This window comes from Natrix helvetica (genome assembly GCF_964273705.1).
Source record: "Natrix helvetica genome assembly, chromosome: 2".
Lineage (NCBI taxonomy): Eukaryota > Metazoa > Chordata > Lepidosauria > Squamata > Natricidae > Natrix > Natrix helvetica.
The window spans coordinates 196,029,804-196,042,242 of NC_138552.1; the positions used below are offsets into that span (position 1 = coordinate 196,029,804).

A 12,439-nucleotide genomic window follows, 5' to 3' on the forward strand; every position below is an offset into this window, starting at 1 on the left:
AAAAAGAGAATGCCATGGAACATTAGATAGCTGCTTTATTTTATGTGAAAATATCATGGAACATTAAATAGTTGTTTTCTACAATATTAAAAAAAGGAGTTCAAATGCTGCCTTGTGAAATCCACCATGTCAGAGTAAAGCATCAAATTAGATGCTTTCTTTTTCCTGCAGATTAAATTCCCCAAAGTTTCATAGCTGCCTGGCCACCATTTACACTATATAATGTTTCAGATAATGACAATTACAAGGCATGTATGTCTTTAGATTGCTAATACCTAGCATATTATCTCTTTGAGATCTCAAAGAGATCTCTATGATCTCAATGACAATTTTCTACTACTGTTGTGAACAAGTTCTTTTATTTGTTTACTATCGACACATGATTAGGAGGACCTTTGCCCAAATTCAGCTTTGGTACCAATTGTGCTCATTCCTTGATCAGAAAATCCTGCTCCCTACTTTATCAGACAGGGTTGGCATGTTCTGGATCCTATTAGTTAAGTAATGTCATCCCATAAGACCTGGGAAGTGTGCTTCTTTTGGCACTGCACTAGATAACACTATCTTCGAACAACAAAACAACACCTCTAGACATGGATGGCATCAGATGGAACACATAGAAATCAAATTGACTACATTATTGCTAAAATAATGGGAAGTAACTTGATTACAGCATCAAAGACCTGACTACATACTGACTGTGGAACAGATCATGAAATATTCGTGTGAAGTTCCAAGTTAAGCTAAAGAAGAAGAAAGCCAACCAATTTCTATGATACAATCTTGAATACATACCCATCATTTTCAAGGACAGTTTCAGGAATCACTTTAAAGTCCTGAACCACATTAATAGAGAACCAAAGGATATACGGAATAAACATAAATAAGTTATTAAGGATTGATTTGTTGAGAGATTGCCAAAGATGAAGAAATAGAAAAAAGCAAACTCCCTTCCTGTTTCTTCCATCCCATCCACCCTTCCCTTACTCCCTATTTTCTCCTTCCTCTCGCCTTCCCTTCCCTTTCCAGCAAACAGATAAGTGACCGCTGCTAGGTTGGGAAGGACACAAAGAATTGTGAGACTGGCTGGAAACTGTCACAAGGTACTGAAAATGAAGATCATGTGACCACAGCAATAGCCCAGCAGCACCGCAACAGCCAATAGCATTGAAGCAAAGTTTTCCAATTTTCTCAAATTTCACTCCATTGGATGTCATGACTCCCAGATTTTGGATACATTCAAAAATATTTCTCAGGTAAGGATTATGATGAGTTTTAGTGCTATCTAGGAAAAGTATTATAGCTACAGATGACAAGCAAATTAGCACTATTTTTTTGCCAGGGTACATTAATCACCCTATAACATCTAGTATTTTATGAAGAATAATAGACTGCTTATCTGATAAAAGATAAGAAGCATAAAAATCACCCGGATGTCTAGGAAGAGATCATAAAAGAGTTAAACCTGCTAAACCTGCAGCTAAATTAGATCTCCACTCTAAAGAAATATGAGTATGTCATCTGCAAACAGATTAATTACATGATGCTTTGTTTTTATAGTAGAATAAATATTTTAGCTGTTCAGAATATTCTGTGTTAACCCTTCTATAATGAGATCAAACAAAACAGAAATAAGATTCCATATTTGTTAGGTGGATTTGTTAAGAGAAAAATTTCTATCCATTAATGCTATTTACTGCTCAGGGATATATGCAATTAATTATGCAAATGAACTTGATACTTAAATCCCCTTTCCAATAACAATTTTTCAAGAAATGCAATTTCATTTCTATCAAATACTTCAGAATATCTAAAGGCTTCAGAATGGGGTGTTAATATATTTGGCATAATTTATTACACTGAATTGAAACTGGAGTCTTCTAAATCTTATTTGGGTTAAGAAGAATCAGAAGTCTTTGTCTTTGATGGAAAAAAAACCTGTGTCATTTCGTAAGAAATTCACTGCAAGTAGATGAAGACTTTCTTGCAATGAAATATAAGGGTGCTTACATTTTGCTTTAGGCTTGGTGTTCTGGTTTATTAGTATTATGAGAACAATTATTAAATGCATATTATTAAAAATCTAATGTTTGGGTCAAAAAAGTTAGTAAGGGGCATGGTCAATGGAGCCAGTTGAGGAATGAATTTTGCCTAGGCAATAAACATTACTGTGGGTTCCTTGATTAATTAATTGGTGCTGATCATTAGATTGATAAGAGCCAGTATGTGTGTTGAGATTAAGATGTTGGAGTCAAGAGACCCAAGTTCTAGTCCAAGTTCTAGTCCTCCTTCAGCTCATTTAGTGCCTCTGGGCCAATCATTGTCTCTGATTTGCCTCTTAGAATAGAAGAGGAAGCCCTAGGTTCTTGTACATGGAAGGAAGGAAGGAAGGAAGGAAGGAAGGAAGGAAGGAAGGAAGGAAGGAAGGAAGGAAGGAAGGAAGGAAGGAAGGAAGGAAATAATGTTTATTCCTCTGAAAGAATATTGAAGAAATTGAACTGAATGTGAACATTATGGTGCCTTGTTTTTTTTTTCTTTCTTATTTCATTTGATAAAAGAAATTGGTGTTTTTCAAATAAAAAGGCTTCAGAAAGCTTCACATGAATGGAAGAAGGCTCTTAAGTCTGCTTTTATCCAAGGTGGTCCAGGATTTTGGGATTTGTGTGTTGAGGGAAGGAAGAACAGACGAAGGCAGAGAGACAGTCTTCCCCTTGCATCATCTTCTTTCTGCAGCATTTCAGGCTTTCAAATAGTCAAACGGGATTGCCTTCTATGGGTTTTTTCACAGAACACACACCACTTTTCACTGCCTATCAATTTCATCAATTCAAAAATAACAACAAAGGAAGAGAAACAACCTAGGGGGAATGTAATAATTGATTACACATGTGAAGAAGTATAGTAATAAACTGCTATTTATCAAATTTATCAATCAGAATTTCCTATTAAAACTGAAACAGCAGACTGAAATTCCAGAAAAGCAGAGAAAATGGGAATAAAAAAACTGTTTCTTTCCCTCAGATTTTGAAGAGAAAGCTTGATATAGTTGTTATCATAATATAAAATTATGCTTCAAAAAACAAGATTTTTTATATGATTCTTTAATGGTTCATATTCCTGAGAGTACATACTTTTATTTCCCATGCCCATTTTAAATTGTTCCATTTTTCAAGCTTTTAGAAGAGTATATAAAGTTTGGGAGTTGGACTTTTAAAAATGCTAATATTGATTTTTAAAAAATGATAATATTGAATCTTATAGAAAAAAGCTATGAATTAGCAAAGCTAATATAGTGCTGCATACAGGTTTTTTCCTTAGGCTGAAAGCAAAGCATATACATAGTTGTATATACATTTATTTTCAGCCTCCTGAAGACATTTATAAAGGGATGCATGATAAAATCCCTTCATGTACCCATAAATTATACATTATTTTTTAACTGGTTATCAAATTAAATAGCAATTGTTTTGCAGTATCATTAATATTCTTCATAACGCAGTGTACTGTCAGAGTCAGAGGAACGGTGCAGCTTCCCAAACTATATTAAATGACATGGATTCCCAACGTACCACATAAATTTTTGGTTACCTAATTAACTTTTAGCTTAATGAATCTCATTCCTTATTCTACAACTAGAGTGATGAAATATTCCCTAATGGGCATTTCAGTGTTACAGAGTTTACTTCTATGCTGCAAGTAATCAGTAAACATTTTGCATCAAGATTAGGGGCTAAAAAATAGAGGGTTCAAAATTAATTAAATAATTAATTAAACCAATATTGGGTTATATTGGGTTATTTTTCAGATGGTTACATAGCAACTTAAATATAGTTTTGAACAATGAGATAAGAGACTCAACTTCAGCTTGAGTCTCTTTGTTATTCAAGGACTGATGGTATAATTAAAAATTCCACATTAATTTATGAAATTATATTTGACGAGATGAAAGCAAGGAGGGATATGAATGTATCATAAATCAAACTAGTGATCAAGAACATCAATATAGTTTAGACAGAAATGTTGGGGTAGGTTAACTTAGTTTGTTGATACTTGGGTTACCATTGACAAGCTTACAAAAGAAGACAAAGCTTGGTCAGCAGGAATTTGTAGAAACACTAATATATTTTTATGCTTTTAATAGGTCAATGCAAAACAAATGGAATGTTGACTTTTTGACTTTAGCTTCTATGCATTTTTTCACAAAAAATGAAATGAGTTATAATGCATGTGCTATGATTTTTATTGAGTTTGTTAATCTCACATATAATCTTTATGATGGACTTCCAGTGAGGTGAGGCAAGTTGCACTTTCATTTTCTTCTTTCTATGCAGATTGCATGGGTATTTTATCCCAGAAGGCAGCTGGATGTGAAATCAAGATTGACAAAATTCTTTCTGGAAGAAAGGAAAAAAATCTAGAAATTGCCCACATGATCCTTGTCCACCTGATTTCTGGGATCAGGCAGCAGAAACTATTGTTTTTGTAGCCACTTATTATCAGCTGGCAGTTGTGAATCTTATAATACCCTGGGCTGCAAATGCTGTCTCCATGCACTAATGGCTAAACCGCATCTTTTAAATTATTTTGGAGTTAATTTTTTCAACTGCTTCTTTAAGATTGAAGGACCTTCAGAATTACAAGCCTACAAAATGCTGGGTGAGTCTCACTTTAGTCCATTTAAAAGAAAGGATACTACATGTTTCAGTTTTGTAGGATGCTTATTAATTCATTTATATATTTTGTAACTTTTGCAATATATTGCAAAGGAGTAACTTTAGACCTAAGAATTGATCTTATCACATGGGACTAATCTGTATTGTCTTCAGTTCAATGTAAAATAAGTCTTTTAAGATTGATTACTAGAGCACATGATGGCTATTTAAAGGAAACTTTTGCTCTGTAGTGTAAAGTGCTTGAGTTTCCAGTCTTTACTGGAAATAAAAAAAAATGTGTTGAAGATGACCAAACTCCTTTGAAGATAACCAAAATGGTTTTTAAGGTGAAAGTCCACCTTATAAAAAAAAGATGGAAGTTCTGGATCTGCAAGTGGAATTGGTTGATCATATAAAAACAAAAACAAAAAAGACTTATAAATAATGTACCCCAAAAGTAAAATATCATTTAAATTGAAATATACAGTAAGAGATTTATTAGGCTTCCTTCATAGAAAGTATAAATGGACTTGACTAAAAATGGTAAGAACTTCAAGAAAAGAGGAAAGAGGAGTTAATCTATGGGATCAAAAGAGAATTGGGAGGAAGGGGGGGAAACCCAGGGAACTGGTTTGTTTAAGGTAAAGGTAAAGATTTCCCTTGCACATATGTGCTAGTCGTTCCCAACTCTAGGGGGCAGTGCTCATCTCCGTTTCAAAGCCAAAGAGCCAGAGCTGTCCAAAGAGATCTCCGTGGCCAGGTGGCTGTCATGACTATACACCACAGGCACATGGAACGCTGTTACCTTCCCACCCAAGTGGTCCTATTTTTCTACTTGCACTTTTTTACATGCTTTCGAACTGCTAGGTTGGCAGAAGCTGGGACAAGTAATGGGAGCTCACTCCATTACACTAGGAATTTGAGCCGCCAAAATGCCGACCTTTCTGATTGTTTACCTGTCTTTAAATAATGAGTTGCTAAATTTGGTGATGTTTAATGGTTATCTAGATTGGACAGTTTCTTGTTTCAATGGTGGAATAGATCAGCTTGTAATTTGACTATATGAATAAGGAGTTATTATTTCTAGTAGTGTTTAATAGTTTTCATTATTATTATTTTTTATGTAATGTTTAATTGTTAAGAGAGGAATGAGGGGATTTATACTAAATAGAAAGAGGGATTAGGTTGTTCAGCATTTTTGTTAAATTTTCATGGATCTTTGAGGATCAATAAAGAGAGCTGAAGATATAGAGATGAGTTTATAGAAAATGAGGTGAGGTATGAAATGGAAGATTTATCTGATTGTAATTTAAGAGACAGCAGTAAATTGTTACTGTTGAATATGCCTGCTGTGGATGAAGGAGGCAGATGCTTTTTCTTATTATCTGTGTTGGGGGAAATTTTTCTTTCTTTTGTCTATACTCTGTGTGGGTGTGGGTGTATTCTTTTCTTAGGTTTCATTGATAATTTTATATGTTTAATATAATTATTAATAACATTATTGAAGAAAAAACATGCATACAAGCATAAATCATTTCTAAAGGCCCTTTAGAGAACATCCATCTAATTTTCCCTATAAATATGACAGCTTTGGCTGGAGAAAGAGAGTCCTAGCTCAAAATACCTTGATGGTACTATGTTGAGGCAGTGACGTGCGGTGAGGTTTACAGCTTGTGAGGCAGCAATTTTTTTAGACTTGTGGACTTCAACTCCCAGAATTCCACAGTCAGGCATGCTCAGTTGCGACCTGCCGCCCTCCGCCCTGGGATTCGGCCACGGCACCGCCTGCCAGAGCTGTGCGGAATCCGGGGCGCGCTTGTCGGGCGAGGGCAGCGCAGATGGGGAGCGGACGGAGTGGAGGAAGACTCTCCCCCCCGCTTCCCGCACCCGAAAAAACAAAGGGAACCTCTGCCGCCGCCCGGGCAACCTGGCCGGCCTCTCTCGCGGCGGTTCTCTGGTGCCGAGCTTGGGAGTCCTGCAAGCACCGCAGGCTGGACTGGAGCCTCGAGTCTAGGGCAGCGAGTCATTTGATAGGAAACTTGCCTCTTGGAAGGAATGACTCGGCTTGGCTCCTGCTTTGCCTCTCCTGCCTCTTCGCTTCTCCGTTCGGTCGTTGGGCGGCAGATCGAAAGCGGGAGCCAAGCTGGGTCATTCCTCCCAAAAGGCAAGTTTCCCATCGAATGACTCGCTGCCCTGATGATGAGAGGTTAGGCTGTGCCTCACTTGCCTCACCTGACTGCACGTCACTGTGTTGAGGAAAATGACTGTTTTCCAAAACCAACAAAAAAGAATTATCCACCATGTATCATGGTGGGTAGGATATAATTTACATATTCTGTCTACTGAAGCCACTTCCACCCAGCAAAGGGATAGCAATATACAAATAAACTGGGTAAAGCACTTCTTCACATCAAAAGGCATAAGAACAAAAAGCAGCGGGAAAAACTACTACTACTAAAAAAGAGAGAGGGCAATGCTGTAGCTCTGCTCTGCCTATTTCCTTTTCATGGCCCAAATGAAGGTTGTTTGCAGAAGCACCTGCCCAAAATAATTACATTCCAATTAGGAAAGTATTCAGTAATATTGCAATATGCCTATAAAGCACAAGCAGAACTTTGCTGTGCTATCTTCTTAAACTAATACAAGGAATTTTACTTCATTACAATTGCAGAACTGCTTTACATCCAGAAATGTAGATTACTTTTAATTACAAATAGGTGCAAATGGTTTATTTTGCTGTTAGACTTTGTTTCTATTGTCAGCATAAATGGATTTTTTTCCAATGCTAAGCATTTTACATTCTAAAACCTCTCATAATTCAAAGGAGTTGAATGATTAAATATTCTATTCCCTACACACACACACACATATTAGACAATAGAAACACCAATTAAAATAAACAAATCCTTTCTTGCAACTTGAGTTAATATATTCTTTCTCCCCACACACATTTCTTTTTCTTTATACAGATTCAGCTCTCCCTTTCTCTCTCTCTTGTAAGAGAGAGAGAGAAGAGAGAGAGAGAAGAGAGAGAGAGAGAAAGAGAGAGAGAGAGAGAGAGAGAGAGAGAGAGAGAGAGAGAGAGAATGGCACATAATACATCAGCCTTTATCTTCATTTTAGACAGTATACAGTAGTATATTCATCATGAGTTGAATGATCCATACAAGCTACATCTGAATACAATACTGTATATGATTGGACATTGTAATTTGTGTTCATCCTAACTGGACATTATTCCAAACCCAATCTCTGAAATCAGGATTATATTGCACTGACCAGTGCCAATATTTTACCCTTAATACCAGCTAACAAGATATCTGTGCCAGACCTCTGGGTATAATAAATAACTGAGCAGCTGAAACTGAACCTAGAAAGAACCTCAAATAGCCCATCAATGTGCTATTTTATAGGTAACATTAACAGGGTCATGATTAACCATTTCCCGTGAATGATTAAAGAACCAAATTCTTTCAAAATCCTTGAAAGATGTGTACTTGTTGAGCCTTGTGATATCTCTTTCAAAATTGTTCTCAAACAGAACAAGTGCCCAGAGGACTGAAGGTTACCGATATATCACAAATCACCTTATTTCATCCTAGGAAGGGAAAAATAATTATATCTTCAAAAAGTGATATGAGCCACATTTTAGATATAATATCCAATTATCCATTTCATTTTCATTTATACATGCTGGGTAAGATCATTTATCATGTTTCATGAGAATGTCCAGGAAGCACACACAGCCAATTTGGATAGGTAGCAAATTACTCACCATATTAACATAAGTTTATAAGATCACATCAACAAGTACTGTGCATAAATGAGATAATTACATTTACAATGAGCAAAAATATTTGAGATGCAGAAATAATGGTCTCCTAATTGAACATCATGGTTTGCTTTCTTAAGTATAGTAATTTAGATCCAGCAATCAAGAATGACTGCTGCTGGAACACCAGCCAGGTGTCACTGCATGGCTCTGAATCTGGAGATGAATCTTTTATCATAGTCTTCCTTCTCGCCACCAAGTCATCCATCATGTTTCTGAGACAGCTTGGAATGATAGTGCTGGACCTTCACATTACTGCTCCTTGAACTCCATCTCATCCATTTTTTGCATCATGGCTGATTTGCAGCAAAGTATCATCTCCCTGCTGCAAAACTAAGTGTGAACCCAATCATGCCTCTAACCTAGAGTGCCACTCTAATAGTAATTGATTTTTTAGAGCTTCACTCAGAACGTGGAAATCCCATCTTTGGGAATTCATAAAGAGAGATGATAAAAAATGCAATTGCTTCAGAGAACTCAAATCTATTTATTTATTTGCTTCTTTTTTAAAATATAAATGTTACTGGTGTTTGTTTTGGATTAGTCCCAGATATGCCCACATATGAAAAATTGCAAATATTCTGTGTGCACAGACACACAGTGGGTTTTTTTTTGGGAACACTTCAAATTAAATAGAATACCTTTAGACATTTAAATTAATATATTTAATATGTATTCACCCTGTGCACTAAAAGTGGAACTTATTAACCCCTAGTTCATCATTCAAATAAAGTCTGTTTCAAAATCTCCACTGACAATAAACCATTCAAGATTAAGTATAGTAATTAAGATTCATCTGAATACAGCTATAAAAATTTAATAAATCAAAATGATCAAAATGCCCGCGTGGCAGATTGGAATTCTGTTTCCAATTCAAATTCTCTTTAATACATGGCTTCACTGACATCTTGCATTTTCTCATATCTAGGCTGAATTCCAAATGGATTCTGCTTTCTGCTGTTACCAAGCATTGGGCAACCAATCTAGTTATGCAATCTCTTTTCAGCAATCCAGCACAACCCTTGAGAGATGTCAGACTTGGTAGATTTTTCTCTTGTACTCATCAATGAACGGCAGACAAGAATCAAATATTATGAAAGCCTCCCTTCTGAACTCATTAGAACAGAATATTCTGATTCTATATTTCTGCCCAAGGATTTCTTTTTATACAATATTAACAAAAGAAAATCTTTGAAGGGCTAATTAAGAGCTGCATCCTATTTTGAGATGAATCCAGGACTTCTGATTTTAAAACATCTAATAAACATAGCATATTTTCCTGCCTAATACATACAACCTGAGCAGAGTATTAATACAGCCAGCATGTCATTCTCTATAAAAAAAGAACCTTTTCATGAAAACCTTCAATTAGGATGTATCTATTTTATATTTTAATATAATATCTGGGATGATGAACTCAAAAATATGTCTATCATCAGGTCACTGTGGATAACAAACTTCTTTCTGCAGTTGACTAAATGTGCAGATACCAGCAACCAAACTCTTTTTAACTCTAGAAAAGACAAGAAACTGAGCCTGAGATAATGAATTCTTGATTTGGGAGAATTATTAAAGTAATCTCTCCATTTGGGAATTATTTTCGTGACCAAAAAAAATAAGATTGAACTGAGTAGAAATAGTTTTATTATTAATATCCATCCCAGATGTTCCTGCCATTCCGGTGAATAATTACTAGTGTATCTGCTACTATCACAGAGCATTTGGAAGGAGATCATCCATCTTTTGATTAATTTAGAAATATGTTTACTATGATACATTGTGAATATCAAAATGGAAGAAGTAGACCCAGACTCATAGATCTGAATTAGATATACGTAATTGCTCCTAGAGTCTATCTTCTGATACTTGACTAAACAATGACAGTAACAGATAAAGAACAGGATCACTTAAAGGGAAATGTCTCCTTAAGTAAAGGAGTAAATAAATAAAACACAAATTCAATTTTATATTTTCCCTTTTACAAACTTAGCAAATGTAAATAATTTGAATTAATCACATGGCATAATATTTGATGTTTTCTTCACGAACATTAGAACTGATAAATAATACAGCTCCTATTCCTCATCATTTCCATGCTTTTTCAAAACCATCAGAATCTGTTCCTAAAAGCTGTAAATAAAAAATTAAAAGGATTAATTTTTAAATAAAACCTGTATTCATTTTAAAACTGATCCTTTCTTTTAATTAAAAATTAAAATACATGCTGGTTTTATTTAAAAATTAATTTTATAAAAATAGTGCTTAAAATGCAATAAATAATATGAAAATATGAAAAAAATAAAAAATATGTAAACAAGTAAAGAAATATTAGGAGTCCCTTTCAATCATGTTTTACTAATAAGAAAAAAAAATTCTCCTGAGGAAAGAAGGTATCTGGCACCGGTTCCTCAATGCTCAATAATATAATCTGTACCACTTACTCACAGGGCACATTTTTAGGAAACATATCAGAGAGAGACTCAGCATGCAGTAGTAGTTAATGGCTGGGACTACTAGGGGGAGGCCCAGGTTTCAGGCAACCATCAACCATGGGGCTCCTTGAATGACTTTGGATCAGTCACTTTCTCCCTCTCTTAGCTTATCCTACTTCAACAGTAGCCTATCCTTTATACCAGGGGTGTCCAAACTTGGGAACTTTAATACTTGTGGACTTCAACTCCCAGAATTCCCCAGCCAGCCATGCTGGCTGGGGAATTCTGGGAGTTGAAGTCCACAAATCTTAAAGTTCCCAAGTTTGGACACCCCTGCTTTATACTGTAAGGATGAAATTAATGGAGATCCTCTTATAAGCTCCCTTGAGTTCCAGGAGGAATAGCAGGCTAGAAATTCAATCAATCAGTTCAACTATGAAGATGCAACTTCCTATAGCATTTGACAACTTTCTTAAGAGAGTGCAGAGTGCAGAGAAGAGCAACAAAGATGATTAGGGGACTGGAGACTAAAACATATGAAGAACGGTTGCAGGAACTAGGTATGTCTAGCTTAAGAGAAAGAAGGACTAGGGGAGACATGATAGCAGTGTTCCAATATCTCAGGGGTTACCACAAAGAAGAGGGAGTCAAGCTATTCTCCAAGGCACCTGTGGACAGAACAAGAAGCAATGGGTGGAAACTAATCAAGGAGAGAAGCAACTTAGAACTGAGGAGAAACTTCCTGACAGTTAGAACAATTAATCAGTGGAACAGCTTGCCTCCAGAAGTTGTGAATGCCCCAACACTGGAAGTCTTTAAGAAGATGTTGGATAGCCATTTGTCTGGAACGGTATAGGGTTTCCTGCCTAGGCAGGGGGTTGGACTAGAAGACCTCCAAGGTCCCTTCCAACTCTACTATTGTATTGTATTGTATTGTATTGTATTAAGACAATAAAAGGACATAATTTGATGTGTACTGTTGTCCATGAAACAAAGGATTGGTTTTTACTGCACCATTTTCTGATGGACTTCATTTATTAGAGCTATTATTGGAATGGACACCCATAAGCATCATACAGTATATGTAAGTTTGCCACTTCTGTTTTCTGCCACTTATGATTTCTCAATTATAAATGTAAAAATATGTAAACTAATTTTTCTTTCAATTATGTCTTTTTATTCTAACATTTTACCCTGTTCATTTTCTAACTTTCTGCTGGCTTACCAATATTAAGTGTTAAACTACATGTTCTGACCATATATTCCTGGCAATAGAACTGAGCCAATTTTAATCTAGTTTATCAACAGCCGGTCTTATTCATCTCACATTGATTAAAGCCTAGAAGTGTCAAGGTTTGCTTTCTACAAGTTGAAGATAGTCTCATTAGTCAAAATGATACAGAAGCAATACTCAAGATATGACAAAATAAATTGCATTTCATCATATCATGTTTTTCCCCCCTACAGTTGAGGGCTCACATAGATCAAGATTCGTCAGTATGAGAAATTCAGCACTGAAATTT

At 35.7% G+C, this 12,439-nt stretch overlaps 1 protein-coding gene across 8 annotated transcripts in view; it reads right to left on the reverse strand.

Moving 5' to 3' along the window:
- PTPRK (protein tyrosine phosphatase receptor type K) overlaps positions 1-12,439 on the reverse strand; it is a 415,019-nt gene that overhangs the window by 175,020 nt on the left and 227,560 nt on the right. The window lies entirely within an intron of this gene.